This window comes from Peromyscus maniculatus, chromosome 11 (genome assembly GCF_049852395.1).
Source record: "Peromyscus maniculatus bairdii isolate BWxNUB_F1_BW_parent chromosome 11, HU_Pman_BW_mat_3.1, whole genome shotgun sequence".
NCBI classification, from domain to species: Eukaryota; Metazoa; Chordata; class Mammalia; order Rodentia; family Cricetidae; genus Peromyscus; species Peromyscus maniculatus.
The window spans coordinates 72,639,440-72,661,987 of record NC_134862.1 but is presented as its reverse complement, the minus strand read 5'-3'; positions in this window follow the sequence as shown (position 1 = coordinate 72,661,987).

Sequence of the window (22,548 nt, the reverse complement as noted above, 5' to 3'; positions counted from 1 at the left end):
GGCAGGATGTTTTCTCCAAGTCTTTTTCCAAAAGCATGATTCTAACTCCAGATTCACAACCCCACTAATTTCTCCCCTCCCCTTCTTGAGACAGGGTTTCTCTGTGTAACAACCCTGGCTGTCCTGGAACTCACTCTGTAGACCAGGCTGGCCTCAGACTCACAGAGATCCTTCTGCTTCTGCCTCCCCAGTGCTGGGATTAAAGGCGTGCGCCACCACTACCCCCCACCAATTTCTTAATTAAAGAAAATGAAAACTCCTTTGGCCAGTTCCAGTTAAGGCTGATCATTGACCTCTCCTGTTACTTCTGTGGACCTCTCTCCATCGAGAATCCCTAGATTGAGACCGTGATTTGGCCTCTCACTTCTGTCTGAGAAGCCTGTCATCACCATCCGCCCTATGTAAATCCTACCCTCTTTCACACAGGCATGCCACTACCCACACCACTTCAACCTCTGCTATTATAAAACGATGACACTTGTTTCTCAAGTTCTAGCCAAAGGCTACCTCCTGCATAAGGACTGTCCCATCTACTGGCTAGGAGATGCTCACATTCTTTCTCTGGAGTTCCAAAGTATTTAACCATCGGGGAAAACATTCTGCAATGTAGTAGAGCCTTTTGTGTGAATGTCCTCTCCAGACAGAACATACATTCTTTATGGCAAAGAACCGGATTTGTTTGTTGGTGCCCAAATCATTTATTATAGGACTTAGCACAATGTCTGTCACATTTTATGACCCAGTGAATGTTTGAAGAATTAATCGTCTGGAAAAAGCAGGTTGCAAACCCTTAGACAAACCTGGTTGCTTTCTGTCTTGACTATACGTAGCCAAAACAAAAGTCATAGTAGCAGTTGACATGTGTCCGTGTAGTGGTTACATCACATATTGTCAATTGTCAGGACAACACGCAACTGGGTTGCTCTCATGTTCATCTCACTGATGGAGGGCTTCTGGCAGAGAAGCTATAATTTACTTGGGCAGTGTGATATGGTAACCGAAAGGGCCAGGATTAAAACTCAGGCAGTCTGTCTCCAGAGCCCTCACTCTTAATTTCTTTACAAACATTTCACCCCTTTTAGTCTTGCCCTATGTGTTCCAAATAAATGAAGTCTCATGTGGGTACCTCTTTGCCAGTTAATGAAAATATTCATGCCCTCTCTTTAAAAGACCACATGTGCTGCAGTTACCAGCAGTGAATGAGGCTTTGGCCATCCTCAAAGAGAGCCACAGTGTCTGCTTGATAAAAACCATAATTTTCCTGACCTGCACTGGGCTGGCCCCCTCAGAGAAAATGCAGGCAGACACTTGGCAACTGGGTTCTCCCACACTCTCAAGCTCACGGCTATGTTAGTGTTGGCAGTGGGGGACGATTCGCTTCCTCCCTGTTTCATGAACTGTCACATCAGCCTCTTTGATCCTCCCAGGGTCCCACGCATGCCAAAATCATTACTCCATATTATTACTCTGTTTCAGATAATTGCCAGAGAAAATGCTAAGGTCGGTAATGACCAAGGTAGGGAAATCGCTCTGTGCATGGTGTACTGAGCATATATTACACACTCAGAAAGGCTCCTGAGTGGAGGTTTTGCTTATTTTTGTTGTACCAAAGCCATGAAAAGGAGGGAAAAGGAACGAGCAGAAATTGATACATCTGGAACAAGAGCCAGGCATGATTTACTCACATTTTTACCTGACCTGAAATTGCTTATTTAGAAAAAAGAAACATTATAAAGTCTCAGGAAAATGTCATGAATCAGAGCCAGCGTGATTTCACATTGGGGCTCTATAAACTTTTTTTTTTTTTTTTTTAAGGCAAAGAAACTGCCCAGGAAAACCAAATGAGCCAAAGGTAGCCCTGCCACCATGAGCATTTCTATAGCAACAGTCTCACAGCTTGCTACTTCTGATGGTCTAGGATGGGAGCCCCAGACACTGAAGGCTGGACAGGAAGGAAACCTGCTGGTTCAAGAGTGTTGTTCTTTCTACTGGTGGGGTGGGGGGAGGGGTCACCTAGCTGAGAAAGCAATAGGCGAAAGACAACAGACTTTCACTTGGAAAAGGTCACTCCAAAATTTGCTTTGGCTAAAACCACATACTACATCCCTGAAATAGACAACTATGAAAGCCAGAGAAGAGGGAGGGAAAAAAGGTTGATTAAAGCCTTCCACCCTACTGTAATGATTCCCTTACTGCATATGTTCATGGCTCTTTGCAAATAATATGTAAAGTTTTGAAGCAATTAGATAATAAGTGCTTTTCTTATAGCTTCCAGCTGGAGCTGTCTTTAGAGACCATCATTTTTTTTAATTAACTAAACTCTAGACTTTGTTTGATTTTCATTATTTTAATAGCCTTATTCTGTTCCAGAATTCAACCCAGAGTAGCACATTGCATTTGGCTGTTACATTTTTCTATTTTTTTTTCTGGTCTGTGGCAGTTTATCAGCCCTACATCTTCATTTTCCTATGGCACAAAAAGTCCCAGGTTGTGTTGTCAAGGACGCTCTCCAGGCTGAGCTTGTCTGATGTCTTTCCGTAATTATGTTGGGGTTATAGGCTTATTAGCAGAAGAACACAGAGATGAAACTCCTCCTCATCACACCATATTGAAGCCCTTAGTGCCCACAGCTCATCACTGGGAACATAACTTCTGCTTGGTCAATAGCGCTTGCTATTGTATTGTATTGTATTTTATACTTATTTATTTTACTATTATTTTATTTTATTTTTATATTTTATTCATTTGTGGTACAAAGTTGCCGTTTTCTCTCTACCCACTCTGTTAATTGGGGAACAAGTCAATAAGCCTGGCCCCATTCTCTGGATGACTATAGAGGAGAATCCAAGTGTTTTTTAATTCTCAAATTTCTTGTTTTCCTGAAAGACTGGTCTCCTCTCCATGTGCTGTTTTTTTTTTTTTCAGTCACTGATTTATGTTGGTATGTGTTCATATAAATTTTATAGTTTTTCTTATAATAAAATGTTACGATTTATAATGTTGGTTAAATTGGAACCATTTCACTCATTGGTTTCTGTGTTCCTTTGACATGCTCTGTTGTGCCCTTTTGTTGATCACTCTGTCCCTTTTGATTCACAAGATGCCCTGTTTGTCTCCCACTGGGCTGCCTCAGTCCTGGCACAAGGTGTGTCTCCTAGTAACCCATGAGTATCTTTATAATGGAATGGCATTGAGGAAGCTGCCAATTCTCATTTCCTTTATTTTCAAACAGGGAAGCTGAGACGCAGGTGTGAACAGATTACTTAGTATGCCATCTGACACTGAGTCAGTGGCTTGCAGGCCTTAGGACCCAGTTGGAACCTGGTTCCGACAGGTTTTTCCTACACTCCAGTATCCGATCTGCAGAAGAAAGTCATTTATGTGTCGACCCTGTCCCAGCTAGCTTGTGTGTTCTTGGAAAGGATGAAGTGTATTTCCTGTTCATGTGAAGTCTATATTGTGCTTCCTAGGGCACTGGGCAGTGAGCAGATGATCAACATTTGGATCAGCTCTCCATTGCTCCTTTACTCAGCCCCACTCTTACCTACCCAGGGCAGACTTTCGTAGCACCGCCATTGGTGTTTCAGTTTCCAGAATATGGTCGTTTGCATCTTCTAACTTTCCTATCCATTGCAGCAGGGTCAGGCATGTGCTTGGTGCCTCTGTAATCCCTCAGTATCATCTCAGAGAGCCAAGTTTAACTCACAGCAATTAAACCTTCTCTCTTTTCCTGTTTCCTTCAAACTATGAACAGTTTTCTGTGACAATCTTAGCACGTACTGCTACATCTTATGCCCAGAAGACGGGAGCCTTCCGATGTAGTTCCTGTCCCCACTTTCTTGTTTTCTACCACACCTTGCATCTGTTTCCGATGGTGATTACACTTTGCTCCAATCCCATCAACATGTTCTCGTTTCTTTCACCAGTACTGTTGAATATGACTTCTCTAAGGGAGTGGTCCACTAGATCCCATGACTTACCTTTCTGTTCTCTTCTGTCCTATTGGCTCATTTTGTTAAAATAAACATAGGTCAGGTTTTTCCTGATTCTTAAAAACAAAGGAGATCTTGCTTGTGCCTTCTTCGTGCCATTTGCCATTATAACTCAAAGGGAAAAAATAATCTTGACTCGAGCTTTTACTTTTCTAAAATTGTGAACTCGCTGACTTATCCTACTTGGATTTCCAACTCGTAAAAAGACTTTAGTCATTTTACTTGTCCTGGCTCTGGTAGTAAATAACACAGTGAAAGTGTTAACTTAATAAAGTGATCTTAAGTGAAGCCATGTAACCCTGTGGGGGAATTAAGGGAGTTAAACATAGTTGACAAAGCATCTAGGCTCCAGCTGAAGTAGAAATGGGGAGAAGAGTGTCTCCAGAAGCAAGCAAGAACTGTGGATGCGTGATCAGAGTTATTATCAGGTCTTCTCTGAGGAAAATTAACCTCTGTTAGTACCTGGGTCCACAGAGAGTATAGAGAAGACCTTCCCTCATTTCTCAATGCCTTTGCTCTTTGCTATACAACTAGTCTCTCCCACCGACTGACACAACCCCAAGGCAAAGGAAATGGAAACCTAGGGAATTTAGTTTGTTGAAGTCCATCTTCCGTGCAGGTGCAAAGCAAGGCAGAGAAGGGGAGGAAATGGATCCACTAAGAGGCAATGAAGAGGCCAGCTGACAAAGTTACTCTCTGGAATGCTGTCCTCCCAGCATAACGGACATCATCATCATCATTAGCATCATCATCATCATCATCATCATCATCAGAGCAGCCGTGGCCACCTGTAAGAGACAGTCAAGCTCACACTGGTTGGTACTCTCTCATGGAAGGAGGGGATCGGGTAGCTAATGCTGCCCTGGATGCACATGGCCTTGGGAAGAGCTACAGAATACAAAAAAAAAAAAAAAAAAAAAAAAAAAAAAAAAAAAAGGTGGACAATGGAATCCGTCTATGCAGCTATGGGGAAGTCTTCATCTATGTGCTGTGGGATGGTCTGTATGTCAAATGCTCTGATTGGTCAATAAATAAAACACTGATTGGCCAGTGGCCAGGCAGGAAGTATAGGCGGGACTAACAGAGAAGAGAAAGGAGGGAACAGGAAGACAGAGGGAGACACTGCCAGCCGCCACCATGACAAGCAGGATGTGAAGATGCCAGTAAGCCACAAACCACATGGCAAGGTATAGATTTATGGAAATGGATTAATTTAAGATAAAAGAACAGTTAGCAAGAAGCCTGCCATGGCCATACAGTTTGTAAGCAATATAAGTCTCTGTGTTTACTTGGTCGGGTCTGAGCGGCTGTGGGACTGGCGGGTGATAGAGATTTGTTCTGACTGTGGCCAAGGCAGGAAAACTCTAGCTACATCTATGCATAGGTAAAACTTTTCAGTGATATAGCTATTTGTGGACACCCATGCTCCTGTAAATAACCTGCACCCATGCTAAGCCCAAGGGACTCACTGGCTCACCAAGCTAGACCTGGGTGAATCCTTACTTAGGTTGCTCCTTGGTACCACATCTTGGGTGAATGAACACTTGTTTATGTTTCCCCAGGAAATGTTCACACTATAGTTACTATGCTTACATAACTTTTGGGAAGTATTGTATGCTGCTTTTCTAACGATTTCCTTCCCTTTGAAATGCATAATGCCATTTCCTACTCTCTTTCACCAGTTCATTTAAAAGAAAAAAAAGTGTTGCTTGTGTTTTGAGGCTGTACTACATACAAAGAAGCCAGTGGGACAAAGTGATCCTCCTGCACCCAAGAACTTAGCATCTGGCATTCTTTTTTTGTTTTTTGTTTTTGCTATGTCCCCCATTTACTTTTTACATCCTTGCAATCTTCTTTTTAGATTTATTCTCTCTCCAGGGAGCAGTATTCATCTCACATAATTCAAAATTCCAAATCATCACTCCAAATCCAGATCATTGGCAAAGGGTCCAAGGCCCCCGAAACACAGCCCTCAATCCATTTACACTAACCCTCTTACTTCTCTTACAGTTCCTATGCTCTACCCTACCCATCATGGGAACCATGTCAGGGACTTTGTTCTGTTTTGTGATGGTATAATCTGTTTTGCTTAATGATGCATCACAAGTGACTGTACTGATATGTGGCACATAAGAGACAGTAGATAAATATGTATCGAGCAATGACTGAATTGCTTTCAGTGAAATCAGATGATTCTCCTCTCCAAATGTATGACCTTCCTTATTTCTGCATCTCTTGCATCATCTCTCATGTCTGTAATCCAATGTTCTTTTAAGACTCATACCACATCATCTCCTCTGAGCTCGCTCCCTCATGTACTATCCAAAAGACACAATCTATTTATTATCTACATAGTTGATATATTGTCTTTGTGTTCCTGCTCCAGTGATTCTGTTAGGACATCTGTCATGATCAGGTAGATATGATTCATATCTTCTCCAACAATACCTAGGCTGACTCTTTCATTTCCAGCTTTCATTCACATTTATACAGAGCCTGGAAAGTGCCTTGTTGAGTTCAAGCAGGTAAACATAGAGTTATATATCAAACATATGCATTAGTACTTCTCCATTTTTAGAGCTGTACAGTACCCATATATCCCAATGTTCTCTTTTCAAGAAAGGGCATGCTGCATCTTGAGTGCTGTAGTCCTAGAGTATTGTCAGGGGGTCTAACTGAATGGTCTATGCCAGGTGGCCCCAGTGGTATATACCTTTAGGCTTTGCTGTTGGACAAATCCTCAGTTAGGGTTCTGCCTTCTGGATATTCAACACTGAGGTGTCACATAAACCTACTTGAATTCTGAAATCTACATGGCCTGCGGTTAGTAAACTCAATTATACTCATGAAGTCACATTAATCTACCTCTACATTCTCATGGAAACTTATTTTTGTAGACAACGAAAAAGCCCAGAATAAGTACAGAGGTCTAAAATAAGTTTCTAGTTAATTTGTAAGTATTAAAGGTCTACATGGAGGTAATTGAAGTAAATTTGTCACGATTCGGCTGGACCTGTTTTTGACTAAATTTACCATACCCCATGTGTTAAATATCAGCAGCCACATCCAGGTTGGCTTCAGAAATTCTGGCCTGGCTGCCTCCTTTATCCCTCCCCTGACATACTGTGAAGATCATGCTTCTATTTCTCTCTTTATGATCTGGTCTTGGCTTCTGATCCACCGTAGGAAACTGTAAAGGCTAGAACACACATGTAGCTTACAGTACCTCACTCTGCAAATTAATTCCTCTGACTTACAGACTATAAGTCTCTCATTTCCTTCAGCTGGCAACAGAATAGAACTTGAGAAAACTTCAGCATCCTCAGGATCATTATAAATTTACAATTGAGAAAACTAGATTCATGAAGATACGGGAATTTATTGGTGGCCTGCCGTTTGCCAAAAGCATCTGATTCTTCTCCTTGTCATACAGCTAGTGCGTTTTCCAGCCTCTATTAAATCCATGCCATGTGACTGGCTTTGTCTAGATGGGTCTAAGCAGAAGTGAAGTGGATTATCCCAATGTCTTTTGTCCCATAAAAACCTGTGCTTCAAGATCCATAATTTTTCTTTGCATTAACGAAGATAAACAGTGTGGTGGTTTGAATAAAAATGGCCTTGTAGTTGGACATTTTTGTTGGGACTGTTGGCTTCCCAATAATGACATAGAGACTTATTATTAGTTATAAAAGCTCAGCTGGTAGCTTAGACTTGTTTCTAACTAGCTCTTATAACTTAACTTAATCCATATCTTTTAATCTACTTTCTTATATTATGTGGCTCAGTTACCTTTACTCTGCACTGCCCATCCTGCTTCCTCTGCATCTGGCTGGTGACTCTACCTTTTTCTCCCCAGAGCTCTCTCTGTCCAGAAGTCCCTGCTATACCTTCTGCTTAGCTATTGGCTGTTTAACTTTTTATTAGGCCAATCATAGTGACACATCTTTACAAAGTGTAAAGGAATATTCCACAGAATTTCCCCCTTTTGTCTAAATAAAAAAGAAATGTTTTAACTCTAACACAGTAAAACTACATATGTAAAGAGTCTTTCTCTGTCCCACCTGCCAGCTCCCAAATAACCACAGAGAGACTTCTTATTAATTATGAAAGTTCAGCCTTAGCTTAGGCCTGTTTCTAACTAGCTTTTATAACTTAAATTAACCCATATTTTAAAGTCTACATTCTTCTACATGCTTGTTACCTCATCTCCATTATGTCCATTCTGCACCTGTCTGGCAACTCTGTCTTCTTCTTCCCAGCATTCTCTCTGCCCAGAAATCCTGTTTAGCTATTGACTGTTCAGCTTTTTATTAATTTCACAGTGTACAAAAAGATTATTTCAAAACAGGCCCCCATAGGCCCATGGGGAGTGGTGCTATTAGGAGGTGTAACTTTGTTAGAGTAGGTGTGGTCTTGTTGGAGGAAGTGTGTCGCTGGAGGTGAGCTTTGAGGTTTCAGAAGCTCAAGCCAGGCCTAGTGACTCACTGTCTCTTCCTGCTGCCTTCAGATCTTGATGTAGAACTCTCAGCTACTTCTTCAGCACCATGTCTGCCTCTGTACCACCAAGCTTCCTGCCATGATGACAGTGGACTAAATCTCTGAACTGCAAGCCAGCCCCAATTAAATATATTCCTTTATAAGAGATGCCCGAGGTCATGGCATCTGTTCACAGCAATAGAAACCCTAACTAAGAAGCATAGTAACTTGAATTCACAAATTTCTACCACTTTGGATGCTGTATCAATGTATGGATTTAAAGAAAATGGTATTTAAAAAGAAGGGTGGTATAGATGGTGTGAAGATTGTGACACTAAGTGGTATAATTAGATCTTATTCTGCATTAGCTGGCATAGTTGGAGAGAGTGCTCATGCTAACTTCCTCCTGAAAGCATGATATGATAACAAAGTGCATGTTGCTTCTCATTGGCTTTCTCTAGACCTTGTCACTCATAGACTGTGATGTAGTCAGGGCAATTCAACAACTTAAACACACATTGAGAAGACTGAGTTGTCTCCACTAATCACAATGTTTTATTTAGTTGTGAAAAGCACTTTAACTCTTTGAGGTCCTGCTCTGTCAAACATTTCCATTCGAGGAAAAAAAAATGTTTTTTATCTGTATAAGTCAGTCATTTCTAATAAAGTTATCCTGACTATCTAGCACTGCCTCAGATTTTACATATTTTTATTGCTATTTTATAACTATAATGTTGCTACTGTTATGAATTGTAATGTAAATATCTGTGTTTTCCAATGGTCTTAGGTGACCCCTGTGAAAGGGTCTGCTGACCCCAAGGGCTTGTGACCCACAGGTTGAGAACCACTGCATCAGTCTCACCAACATGGCTACACAAACCATGAGCTAAACAAGGACAACAACAGAAATAATAAGGTGGACAGGAGAGAGCCCAACCAGGCCTCAGCCTCACACAGAGAGCTACAGGCAACTAAAGGATGTTGACAGCAAGAGAAACAGTCTTTTCTGAGGAAAAGTTCACCAATCAGTTGTTCAATACCAAATGGTCAGCCCTGAAAATATACCTATAAGTAACATTAGATAGACTGAGCAGGTTGTATTGATATATTTAGGAATATGTATGTATATAAATATACATATATGTATATAACAACAATTCATGTATAAGAGGTCATGAATTTGAAAGAGAGCAGGGAGGCACATATGGGAGAGTTTTGAGGAAGAAAAGGAAGGGTGAAATGATGCAATTATATAATCTCAAAAAAAAATGTTACAAAATAATTTGAGATGAAGTCAGCCAAAGCCAGTACCATCTGGGAGATAAGATATAAAAATTAGGATAGATTATTGGCCAAGAGTTTTGAACTTGCCTTCTGAGAAAGTAACATTGTGTAATTATGTGGAGTAGATTGGGGTGTATAATCCTGGCTTATATTCTTTCTGGTGCCAGAATCAGTCCCAGATCACTTGACGAAGCTACTAACCAAGGCTTTCATGTGAACAATCCCCAAGTGTGCTGTGCGCAGCATGGCCAAGAGGTTGTGGTGACCACTTTATGGAGCGTCGGCGGAATTTCTCTGTGCAAGGCCTCCTGTATGGTCAGATAGCTCAGTGACCAGACTGGAGCAACTTGAAAGAAAAGAAGGGCAAAGTGTGATGTCCAAGGAGGCTTCCCAAGCCAAATATGTGAGAAGAAAAATCATTCCAGAACCCTCACAGCACGGCAGCCAACACTTTCGAGCCCTGGCACCCTGTTCTCTTTCTCTAGCTTTATGGTAAGAAACAGAGAACTAAAGAGGAGAAAGAAAACTGACAGAAGATCATAAAATTTGATGTGCCCTTCTGCGTTTGCTCTTCACAATTAATTAATATAATTACTGAAAAATTCCAGGGTCACACATATAAGGATATAATTTAAGGTATTTACTTAGCCTTGGAGGCTTGATCTCATTGCTCACAATAGCAGCCAGAATTTCTATAAAAATATGCAATACGATACCATAAAAATTCTATTTTGAGCCAAGGGGGTTGCTTCTTGGGTGACCTATAATTAGTGACCAAATAGAACTTGAATATTGTTAGTATTTTCACTTATTTATAACACAATTTATCGTGGCACTGACTTTGACCAGTCACTAAGCTGTGCAACTTTCTTTCATTTATTCCATTCAACAGTGCTTTGGGGGCACCCATCCCTTTTGTTTCTAACTTTAATTTCTTACTCAATAGTCTATAACTTGTATCTGGCTCCTCTTTTTTGGGGGGTGGAGGGGGAGACAGGATTTCTCCGTGTAGTTCTGGTTGTCCTGAAACTTGTTCTATTGACCAGGCTGGCCTCGAACTCACAGAGATCCGCCTGCCTCTGCCTCCGAAGTGCTGGGATTAAAGGTGTGAGCCACCACCACCCATCCTGGCATCTCTTAACATCTGACATCTGTGAAGTCAGCTTAGATTCAGATTCAGTAATTGCTCAGTGCTCTAGAAACTCTTTATCCTGTGAATTGAAAGGTTTGGAAATCCATTTCACAATAGGAAATGAAGTAGCTTGTTTGTGTCTGCCCGACTTTATGAAATATAAACACACTCAGAAACAATAGGGTTGGGATGTTTCGCACTTTTGCTTAGTATTCAGAATGAACACAAAATGGAATTAATTCATACTTTTCCCCTTTTCTCACTGTAAAATATTTCTAAATGTTGAATTAAATACAATTTTACTAAGGTTTAATAACTTTTATACTGTATATTCTATGAAGGCACCCCTTATAACAATCCTGGATAAAACACATAAAATTTTCACTCAAAGTTGCAGCAGGGAGTAGGTAGTCCTCAGGTTCCAGAATCAAAGGAGAGATGATAGTAGGTGGGGAAAGGAAGAAGGTGAATATGTACACATGGAACGTGTCTTTCATTAACTTGCCCTTGGCCTTGAACGAACGACAATGAGTTTGGGCCAGGGAATTAGCACAAAGACAAAGAGACCCAGCACCTTAAGGGTTGCATCTTTAATTAAAGGGTAGAAAATTAAATTCCCAATATGTAAAAACATGGCAAGGAAGCTTATATACTATTATGGGCTTTGGGAAGACAATTAAAAACATCTCACCCTTTATATCCTCACCAGCATTATGTGGAAAAGAAAAACCCTTATTCACTATTGGTGAGAGGTCAAAGTGGTATAGTCACTATGCAGATAGTGTAGAGATCCCCAAAATGCTAGCAATAGATCTACCATATGACGCAGTCATACTCCTGGTATACACCTGAAGGCCTCTCCTGCTATACAAGTGCTTGCATATCTAAGCTCACTGGTAATCTAGTCATAATAGCTAAGAAACAGAATCAGCCCAGATGTCCATGAACTTATGAATGAGTAATGAAATGTATTATATATTCACAATGGAATTTTGTTTAGTTATAAAGAAAACTGAAAATTTGAAATTTGCAGGTAAGTGAGTGAAACCGAAAATAATTATACTGAATGAAATAAACAAAGCCCTGAAAGACAGATAGCATGTATCTCCTCTCATATGTGGATCCTAGCTTCAAATCTTTCAATTTATTTATCTAATTTGGAGGACTTGTAGAATCCAGGAAACTGGGGGTTGCTGGGGATGCCATAAGAGAAGGAGATAGTAAAACATAGATGATATAAAAGTATCGAGGGGGAAACTTGGGAAGGAACATTCAAGGGGGGACGGGAAAGGAAAAATAGGGAAGATGTGATTGCCAGAGGGCAGGTTAGCCAATATGAAGGATGTATTAAAAATCCATAAAGAACCCTATTATATTCTACACCAATTACACAATATAAATAAAAGAATTAGAATAGAGGCATCCTGCATGGCTGGATAATGCTGGCCCAAGAGGCCATGGGTTTTGACAAAGCTCAGTACTAGGTATGGGGTACTTCTTTATAAATTATTGGTCAGAAAGCTCTCAGTGGCCTCCAAAATCAATACAGGCTCCTTTATTAGCATTAGTTATCCACCAGAACTAGGTTTGAAAAAGTGTTACTGAGAACAAAACCCGCCTTGGTTGGGAGATCCAGAGAAAGGAAGCTGGAACTTGAACGGTCCTTGCAGCCAGCTTTCATAACCTCAACAGATGCTTTTCTAGCTGCTGTGGGGAGAAAGGACATCAATGCATCATCCTGCTCTGAACCTTACAAACTACAAGACCAAGCTGCCAGGCAAGATGTGTCCACTGCTGCATGTCACTGCATGACTGTTATGGATGTAACCACCTGCTCTTTTATTAGATTTGAAGTCTACTCCACAGGAAGAAAGGTGAACAAAAGACATCGCAAATAACTGTTTTATAAACAAAACATGGAAAATTGGAGGCCCCTTTGTAAAAATAAGATTATCTTACCTCATACACAAAAGTGAACTTCGACACATACAAGTTTTTAGTAAAAATATGACTTTAGAAAGACAAGAGTTTCCAAGGTAAAACATAAAATGGCAATGATTGATGCATTAATAAGAATTGAAATAAAAACAATGGGAAAGCTGGTGAGACGGCTCCGCAGGTAAGGGTGCTGCTGCCACCAAGCTGATGACCTGAGTCCCATTCCTGGGCCCCACAAGGTAGACAGAGAGAACTAACCATTGCAAGTTGTTCTCTGCCCTCCAATGTATATTCTGGCATATGTGCACACATTCAAAAGTGGTGATTACATGTAATTAATATAATAATATGTTTAAACAGAGGACACAGTTCTGTGGTAGTGTGTTTGTCTCACATGCTTAAGGCCTTGGGTCCAATTCTCAGCATGTCATAAGTAAACAAACAAATAAAACAAATATTAAGATATAAAGTGTAGGGGCTGGAGAGATGGCTCAGCAGTTAAGATCATTGGTTTCTCTTCCAGAGGACCTGGAATCCATTCCCAGGATCCACACGGCAGCTCACAATGATCTGTAACACCCATTCCAGGGGAGCTGGTGCCCTCTTCTGGACTCTACAGGCATGTATACATGTGGTACACAAACATGCATGCAAGCAAACTCACGTATACATTAAATAAAATTAAAAATTAAAAACATAAAGTGGACTATAGATAGATAAAAGTTATTTCTGAAGCAGGGAATCAATGTTACCCATCAGGTTATGACATAAAGGCACCAAAATTCAGTGCCTTAGAGCAATGATAGTTTATATCTTGGTCATGCCGTATGTCTACAGTGATTCTTCCAGCAATTGACTCACTGTCAGTTCAGAGGCACAGGGTAACAGAGCACCAACTTGTCCATCTTTATCAAGAGCCATGCCTGAGATGAGAACATTCATTCTGGCAGCTAAATATTCTACTGTAGAGTCAACTCAGGTCACTATTACTCACAATTCATAGGCAGAACTAGAGTGATGGCTTCCCCTAACTGTAAGAAACCAAGAAATTCAATCATCCATGTGCCCTAAAGGAAAAGAAAACTGGGTATCAGTAAGCAGGGCCACTGGATACCACACTGACAAAATATTTATATGCAGAATATATCAATGACAAGTGTATATTTCAAAGACAAACTAAGATGAGAAAGATACAAAACTGACCCACAAGGAGAATCCCAAATGGCCATTAAATGTGAAAAATAAAAAGTCCCAAATTTAGTGGAATTGAAGAAATGCCTATTACAGATTAACAGATAATGTCTACAGCACATGAGAATGTAAAAAATCAATGGAATTGCAGTACATAACCATGGCCTTTACTTTGGTACAACTGCTTTTGAAATTGAAATATTGATGAAAGGAGAAATGTCAAAACTCAGTAAGTGTGCTTCTTGGGCCTGTCTTTGGGAAGTGCTTATACATAATGTAAGAGGAAGAACTGAAGGATGATCTTCAGCTCAGTTTGCAGCATCAATAAAGGGAACAGAGCTTAATGAGTCTGACTATGGAAATATGAACTATTTATACAAAGAAATGATGTATTGTAGACAAAATAAACTAGTTAGATTAACTGCAACATATATGAAACTCACACCTTATAGGGAAAACTCAGGAATACACTATAGACATTTACACAGAATGTTTTTATTGCTGCAGATTCTTAAAGCATAGGGAGACAAACAGGAACATCTGTAATTCATGCATCCATGCTAAACTGTCAGGAATGGTAAGTGTTACATGAAAAATAATAGTTTTATGAAAGAGTGGGAAAGGTGGTAGAATTTCATAATAATCTGAACTGGTTTACATCTTAAAAGAGAAATATAAGGAAACCATGACGTTACTACCATCTATATTTGAGATATTGTGTATAGATGAATACAGTATTTTCTGAACACAGACCTTCTTGCCATTCCCAAGTCCACATTGAATCAGTATCTCTTGACTCTCCTATCAACACAGTTTTACCAGTCTTGGTAGAACTGACCAACCTCATATTGTCTCAAGGAGAGATGAGTAGTTCTTTTATTTAGTTTCTCTGCTCCCACAACACTCAGACTTGTCCCATCTGCCAGGCGTCTTATAGCCTCATGGCCCAGGCTGTGAGAGGCTCTTTCATTTCTTATTTAAAAGTCTTTTACAATTCAAACATTTCAGATAGATAGTATGCCCCAGTGCTGAAAAAACAGGCATGATTTTCTGCCCATGTTACTTAAACAGGTATATTAGATTCCTGGCCTCTAAATAAAGCAAAAATAAATAGATAAATAAACAAACAAATAAATAAATATACAACAAACCAGGTAATTGAGGCAATTAAATGAGATAAGATATATAGAGAGATCTTGGCATTATAGAAATCTGAAATAATTTGCTACCTTCTCAGATAACCTTTTTTTCAAACATTAATCTTTGTTTTTAGGATGTAGGAGAGCAAGTAGAATTATTATGTCAGCTGGTATGAAGAGTTAGAGGCCAACACACAAAAATCCAGTAAACATCCACAGTGACTGCACACCTGTACACCCTTGCCATGGAATCCAGCAGTTTGCCTTTTGTCTTTCTGGGTTCCTAGAATTTTCTTCCTATTTTGAATATTTCTAATGAAGAAGTCAAATGATTAGCAAACTGAGATGACTGGCTTCTTCCACTTAGCATCATGTTTTCAAGAGTTGTCAATGCTGTCTCATGCATCAGTGCTATCTTATATATTATTGGTGAATAATATTCTCTTGTGTGAAAGCAGCTACCATATTTTGTTTAGTCATCCACCAGGTTATGGACACTTGGTTTGTTTCTATCCCTTGGCTGTTACGTGTCATGCTGAGATATATATACATACATATATACATATACACACACACACACATATATACATATATATATTCATGCACATGGCTTTGCATATACATTATTTCCACCTATTTTAGAAATATATTTAAAATTAAAATTGCCAAATCAGATGGTGACTCCTTTTAGCATGAACACTCTTCTCCAAAGTGTTGCTCCATTTTATTTCCCTGTCACCAGCCTATGTGGGTTCTAATATCCCTTCCCCCATCACGTTTCAATTGTCATTTATTATGTCTGCTATCTCAGTGGGTTGGGAGTGGTATTTCATTGTGACTTCACAATGTTCTAGAATTTATGTTTAGGGATCTTTTTACTCTGAGGGTAAATGAATTTCTAATATTGGCTGCTAGGCAAACAGAGTTTCATAGATGCACAGTCAATGCTGAGGCACGGGGCTCTTTGCTAGCAAAGGTCTCACAAGTGAGATCGATGCTCTGGGGTTATTGTCTTAAAATTTGTAACAGTCTTATCTCAGAATTTGTTGTGAAATTTTCAATGAGAAAATGAAATGTGCTCCACAGACTTAGTGTCTTGGTTCCTACCAAGTCCACGGTCCTGACTGCTTCTCATCTGACTGCTCCTTATCTTCTCATTCTTTAAAACAGGTGCCACTCTTTGCTGCAGGAAGAGTTCTCTCTACATTTGGCTATTTGGTTTGGGGATGTATTAGAAATGAATGCACAAATCCATGGCACTTTTAGAACGACATGGAAGTGATTAGGGCTGGTATCAGGGTGCCGTGTATAGTCAATGCCTTTCAAAGGGCTATATATCAGGAGAACAGAATCCCCTGAATATCTCTCCTTCACCCCACTCCAAGTTCTGAGCAATACAGAGGCTTAAATATCTTTGGGGAAAGCCTGTCTAATATGGATTGGGGTGGTGAGACTATGGAGAAAAAGGCATTTGAATTAGTTTCTCAAACACTAACCATCTCTGGATCAATTCTTTAATCCAGTGGCCAGTGGGAGGGGAAATAATAAGCCCAAGCAGGAAAACATAGGCGAATACAAAGATGATGAAAACAAAGTTAGCCCCCCTGGCTAGTGAGCGGCGCAGGCCTGCAGGCAAAGGGCCACCAACTGTCCTTATTAATTAAAAACAACAAAGAACAGGTCCCTCTACATCTTCACAGTTTTGACATTTAAGTTTTGGAATTTTGTTTAGATTTATGAGTCGGAAGAATTATGAAAAAAATGCCTAATTTAAAACTCAGTTGCCTGCCAATCCCCTGTCCTGTGAGAATCAGCTGCCAGCTCAGCCCTAAAACAAATAAAAATACTTCAATGAATTCATTTGGCAACAGAAAAAAAAAAACCATAGTTTTTCTTTCTGGTACACTGGACACAAATGAAGAGGCCTCCATTAAGGGCAAAGCTGGGTAAAGGGAGAGGCCTAAAACCTCACCAGGGAAGGACTGAGTCAGGGCTCCATGATGGAAGACACAGGGGACCAGAGGTAGCAACCCTAGTTGAAAACTCTATTCAAGCCTTGAGCTCAAGTAGCTTTTCAGGGATCACGTATCTTGGAAAGTTTTCCACACTACACCTTGTATTTTCTAGATAAGAGTGACAAGAAAGATTCTCATTCCAACAGAGAGGGAGAGGGAGAGAGGGGAGGCAGAGGGAGGAAAGGAGGCGGCAGAAGGAAGGGAGGGAGGAAGGAAAAGTGGGTGAGTGTGCCCTTCCCCCAAACTGATGCTGGCAGCCCTCCTGGGAAGGAAGTACAAGACAAAACACTTTAACCTTGCAACTGTATGCTCTCACCCCATCCTGCTTATCGTTCTTCTAGGTGAGACTCTTCACAGGAGTCCAACAGTCTGACGGAATAGACTATTGAATTTTGACCTGTGTACAGCAAAACACAGAGAGCAAAGTCATTCCAACAAACGATGTGTGCCAGTAACATCATCTGACTTGTTGTTTGTTTGTGTTTGCTTCTAACTGTGCCCAGTCTTTGAAAGGCCCAGGGTCTGTGGCACAGGAGGAAAAGAGGCACAAGAAGCCTGTGAGTTGGGTTATCTGGGAAGGGTTCTGGACAGGGAAACGTGGATTGTTGGCTCCAATGGACTGGATCTCTGACAGCTTTGGGAAGGGGTCCTGTAGGTGTTGGGGAAGGTCCAGGGAGGACGTTTTCATTAGAGAAATTAAGAAATGCTATACCTTGGACCAGCACCCAGGCCATTCCGTCCACTCGTTCCTTCCTGTTATTGTTCTTTAAGAAGCACTCCTGATTTGGTTGTGGGAAATGTGAGGTCAGGGCTGGCAGCATCCCATGTGTTGTCTTAGGAGAGGAAAAGGTCACTGACCTGACCCAACCTTGAATAGACATGATTGTTCTACAGAGGCCAGTGAAACATACATTAATTAGAGTTGGATAGTTTGGGGGAGTTTTTGTTGAAGACCCTCCATTTTCTAATGTGATCTTTGCTCATTATTAATTTATCTGAATTTTAGATGTAAATAATAGCATTTTTTATGTTATGAAAATTAAATAAGATGGTGATTGGTGTATCAGTCTGCTTTTAGTGGGAATTGTGGGATTGAGGAAAGGAATGACCAAATAGCCTAACAACCCTGTGAATTGGCCTGCCATGACCTGAAGCTGATGAGAACTCCATAATTTTTATCCCATTGCTTCATACTGTCTACACAGTATTAAAATGTTTGCTTTTGTATATACTATTTGCAATGCTCCCCACACATACATATTTGCAGAGTGGTAGCAAAAACAGCCCCTGAAAATTTCCATATAATGAGAAGGCAAAGAGAGAGGCCTCCAAACAATCCCTGTAGCCCACAAATAAGGAAGAGAGATGGCACGCCTTTTCTAAATAATAATACTAACAAGCAACTACCGTGCCAAGAAGTAAAGGGTTAAGTGGTGTTGTTCATTGTCACATGATGCTGGGAAAGAACTGAGCAGGAACCTCAGGATCCAGGGATCAGGAGGAGGCACATCTTGCTTGCACATGTGGCCTCTACCACTAACACTTCAAAGTGCCTCCTCAGACCGACATAACATTCTGACGCCGACTGTAAATGCCCTTGACACGCAGAGTGGAAAATATCAAACACTCCACCAGTCCCCAAAACGCAGTGTCTCTGCACTGGGAAAGGCCTTAATGAGCCAGCAGCGGAGGGGGGTGGGAGGGGGAGGGCTCAGAGCCAGAGAGAGGGGAGGAGGTGGAACAGCACGCGTGGTTCTGATTTAAGGCTTGTACTGATACATGCCGGGCGTGTGCAATTGGGCTCAGACCACTATGACTCTGAGTGCCCCAGGACCTTGAAGAACATCCTTAGGCATCAATTCCAGGCCTCTCTGAGTCAATCCCCTACTGAATATGTTTTTCCTTGCACATTCCAGAGCACATGACTCTTAAATAGAAGAACTTCCCAGCCACAAAGCTGATCTCTTTTGCAAAGGCGGCCCTGCATCCTGTTTCTTCCCACAGCTTCCCCCCCACTCTCATTGAAGATGCTGTGGGGCTGTGTCTTCTCTTTGGGAAATTTTCATAGTGGACATAGTTGGCAGCTTAGAGGGTCTCTTTCATGCTATCAAAGGGCACTTGTATTAGAAGACCTTTCCCAGAGAATCTGTTGTTATAAGCAACCACTGAACCCTCTACAGAGTGACTTAGTCAGTTCGACAGTCCAGACCAAGTGAAGGGAAAAGATGGATTCTGCTTCCATACTGAACTCTCACACAAGTAGGTAGGCTCACTGATTCATTCATTCTGTAACTCATTCATTAGTTTTGGAGAATTGGAGTACATAAAACTTATAAAACATGGTTCTTGGCCTCTGCAGGGAACCTAAAACAATAGAGGAAAGGGACATATCAAAATAATTACAGACGTTTGTGTTCAATGCTACAAAACAGCCTTGTTATGAAGAGCCCAGGAACAGAGGAGAGGAGGTGGGTGGGCCAGTCCGTGTGGCACTGGGCATGCATTGGGAAATCTTCCCTGAGCCGGTATTTGAACTGAGTAGGACTTTAGCAAGTGCAAAGAAACAATGTGGGGGGGATATAAATCCTGTTGAATTTTAAAAGGATGAGTTCAGTGTAGAAGATTTGAAAGAGCAACAGAGGTAGGAGAATCTGGAGAGGCACCAGAGGAAAGGCCAAGGCCTTCTGACCAATCTCACGAGCTTTATGGAGAAGCTCCACCCATCCTAACTGCAGGCACATCCGGTAACGGACAGGTGAACTAGAAAGGCGACAGGCTGGGGGCCTCCTGTGCCTAACATGTTTCCTAAGTTTTAAGAATATTCTTTGGGCGCCAGAAGAGGAGGTGATATTTCATTTGTTTTGTTTTGCTTGACTGGATTTTACTCTGTAACCCAGGTTCCTGGCCTGGAACTCAGTGTGTAGGTCAGGCTGGCCTTGAACTCACACCAGTTCTCCTGCCTTATGTTCAAAAGTGCTGGGATGGCAGGCATGAGGCGCCATCACTCCCCCAGCTCGAATTTCTTCCCAAGTCTGCTGAACTCCTTGGCTGCCATGCCCACTTGGTGGGGCTTTGCTTCTGCATTACCAGTGTCCCCAAGGTCCTTACCCTGTGTTACTCCCCACTGACCCTGTATTCCCGGAGACAGAACTTCAGGAAGTCATCAAAACCACTAGTCCGTTATAGAGCTGCACCCCAGGGGGAGGGTGCAACGGATGAAGTCCAACCACTGTAAGAACATGAACACATTCTTATGTAAACAAGGAAATTTTCGCCAGAGAAATACAGACTTACAAATGCATTCTGGTACCAAGCTTCTACCAAACAGGCCCAAAGGGACCTGTCAGGGGTTTTCCTGAAAATTACATTGGTATGTTTTTGATGGTGTTTGGGTGGTTACAGGTTTCCCTGTAAAATAACATGACAACATAAGATATGTGAGCAATTAAAAATGGTAACTGAATCCCTTGTGTTAGAGTTTTTACAGGTACAATCTTCAGGAAACAGAGAGGAATTACCCAGGAAGAAGAGGCTTCTGGAAGGATAGAGACCACATTAGTGGTTTTTTACAAAAGTTGAATTGTCGGAGGAGAGAAGACCTCAAAATGAATGAATTTATTCATGTGATGAAAAACAGCAGACATTTTTAAAGTGTAATTTGAAAATAATCAGCGTGAATTTTTCTTAAAATATGTCTTGTCTCATATTTCATAAAAATGTGAGAAAGATTATAGACAGTGAAAACCATTGCTTTATTGGGAATATTGGCTTTTACTAAATATCTTAAATGAAGACTCCATTATTTGTTATTGGAAACTGTGGCTGCATCTAGATGTGATGACTAACTTGAACACACACCTTTGATTAGTGCATGTTACTAACCATGTGTACCACTTTTGGAATCCAGGAAATATGCAGAGACCTTGTCATGTATCATGTTGCATTATCCAACAGCCTTATGAACTCTGTTTTTAACCTCCTTTTAACTGTGAGAAAACTGAGGGTCATAAGGAGCCTTAGCTGGTCCCACATTAAAGCTTGCAGCTCTCAATGGGCAGAAAGGAGAGTCTAATCAGGCTCCGACTTGGCTGCATTCTACATCTTATTGGTATTTCTGAAGAAAGTCACTAAATGCCGTTTCTTGAGTATATGGGCAGTGAAAGGGACTAGATGAGGCTTGGCATAATCAAGTTAAAAAGTATTAGACAAGTACAAAACAAATATGCAAACCAAAGAAACTCAAAAATTCATCTCTCCACCCCTTTCCTCTGGGCTCCACTTCACTTTCTAGGAATCTAGAGGGAACAGGCGACTATTTGCTACCTCTGAGCTCTGAGTTGAACATAACAGGTCACAGTGCAGGGGTAGGAAATATCACATTGCAGCAAGCAGAGGGTCTGAAAGCAATTTTCTTGACCCTAAAAATAGATGCACTGCAAGTGAAACAGAATTTAACAATGAACATTTAATTTCTAAGTCTTCTCTGCTCTTACTAAGTATCTTCTGCTAGGGGATTTTAGGCATCAGAGATCCTTCGCATTGTGTAGTCCTCCTGTGGACTCCTTGTGCAGGCAGGCTGTCCTTGTGCATTTTGCACATTTTCATTTCTTAATTGGGCACACAGAGACAGTGCCTTTGAGCCAAGGTTCAAGGTTGCTCTCAGCAACTAAGGCAAGAGATCAGCCTTTGACGCTATTCCTCCCCCCCCCCCCCCCCCCCCCGCCCCTCAGCCTTCATTCCTGACTAGAGTAAAGGCAAACATAAAATCATAGACTTGGTTTTTAGTGAGTGATAATCTCCCTTGAAAGACACCTGCAGCAAACATTCTCCTTCCTCCAACATATTAACTGAGATTTCAAAGCTAGTGAAAAAATAATCCTTCAATGTTGTTGGTTGTTTTTGCTCTTTTGGGGGCCCTGCCACCCAGCTCCCAAATAAATTCACAGAGGCTTATTTTTAATTATAAATGCCTGGCCTTAGTTTGTTTCTTGCCAGCTTTCCTTAATTTTAAATTATCCTGTGCACCTTTTGCCTCTGGGATTTTCCTGTTCTCTTACTTCTGTAAATCTTAGTCCTACTCCATGGCTTGCTGTGTAGCTGGGTGGCTATCCCCTGATGTCCTCCTCCTTCTCTGACTCCTTCTTTTCCTTGATTTCTCCTTTTATATAGTCTTTTGCCTGCCAGCCCTGCCTATCCTTTCCCCTGCCTTTCTATTGGCCATTGGGTTCTTTATTAGACAAGTTCAGTTCTTTATCAGGTGTTTTAGATAGGCACATTAACACAGCTTCACAGAATTAATTAAACAAATGCAACATAAACAAAAGTAACATATCTTAAAATAATATTCTACAACATTTTCCCCTTTCGTCTAAATAAAAATG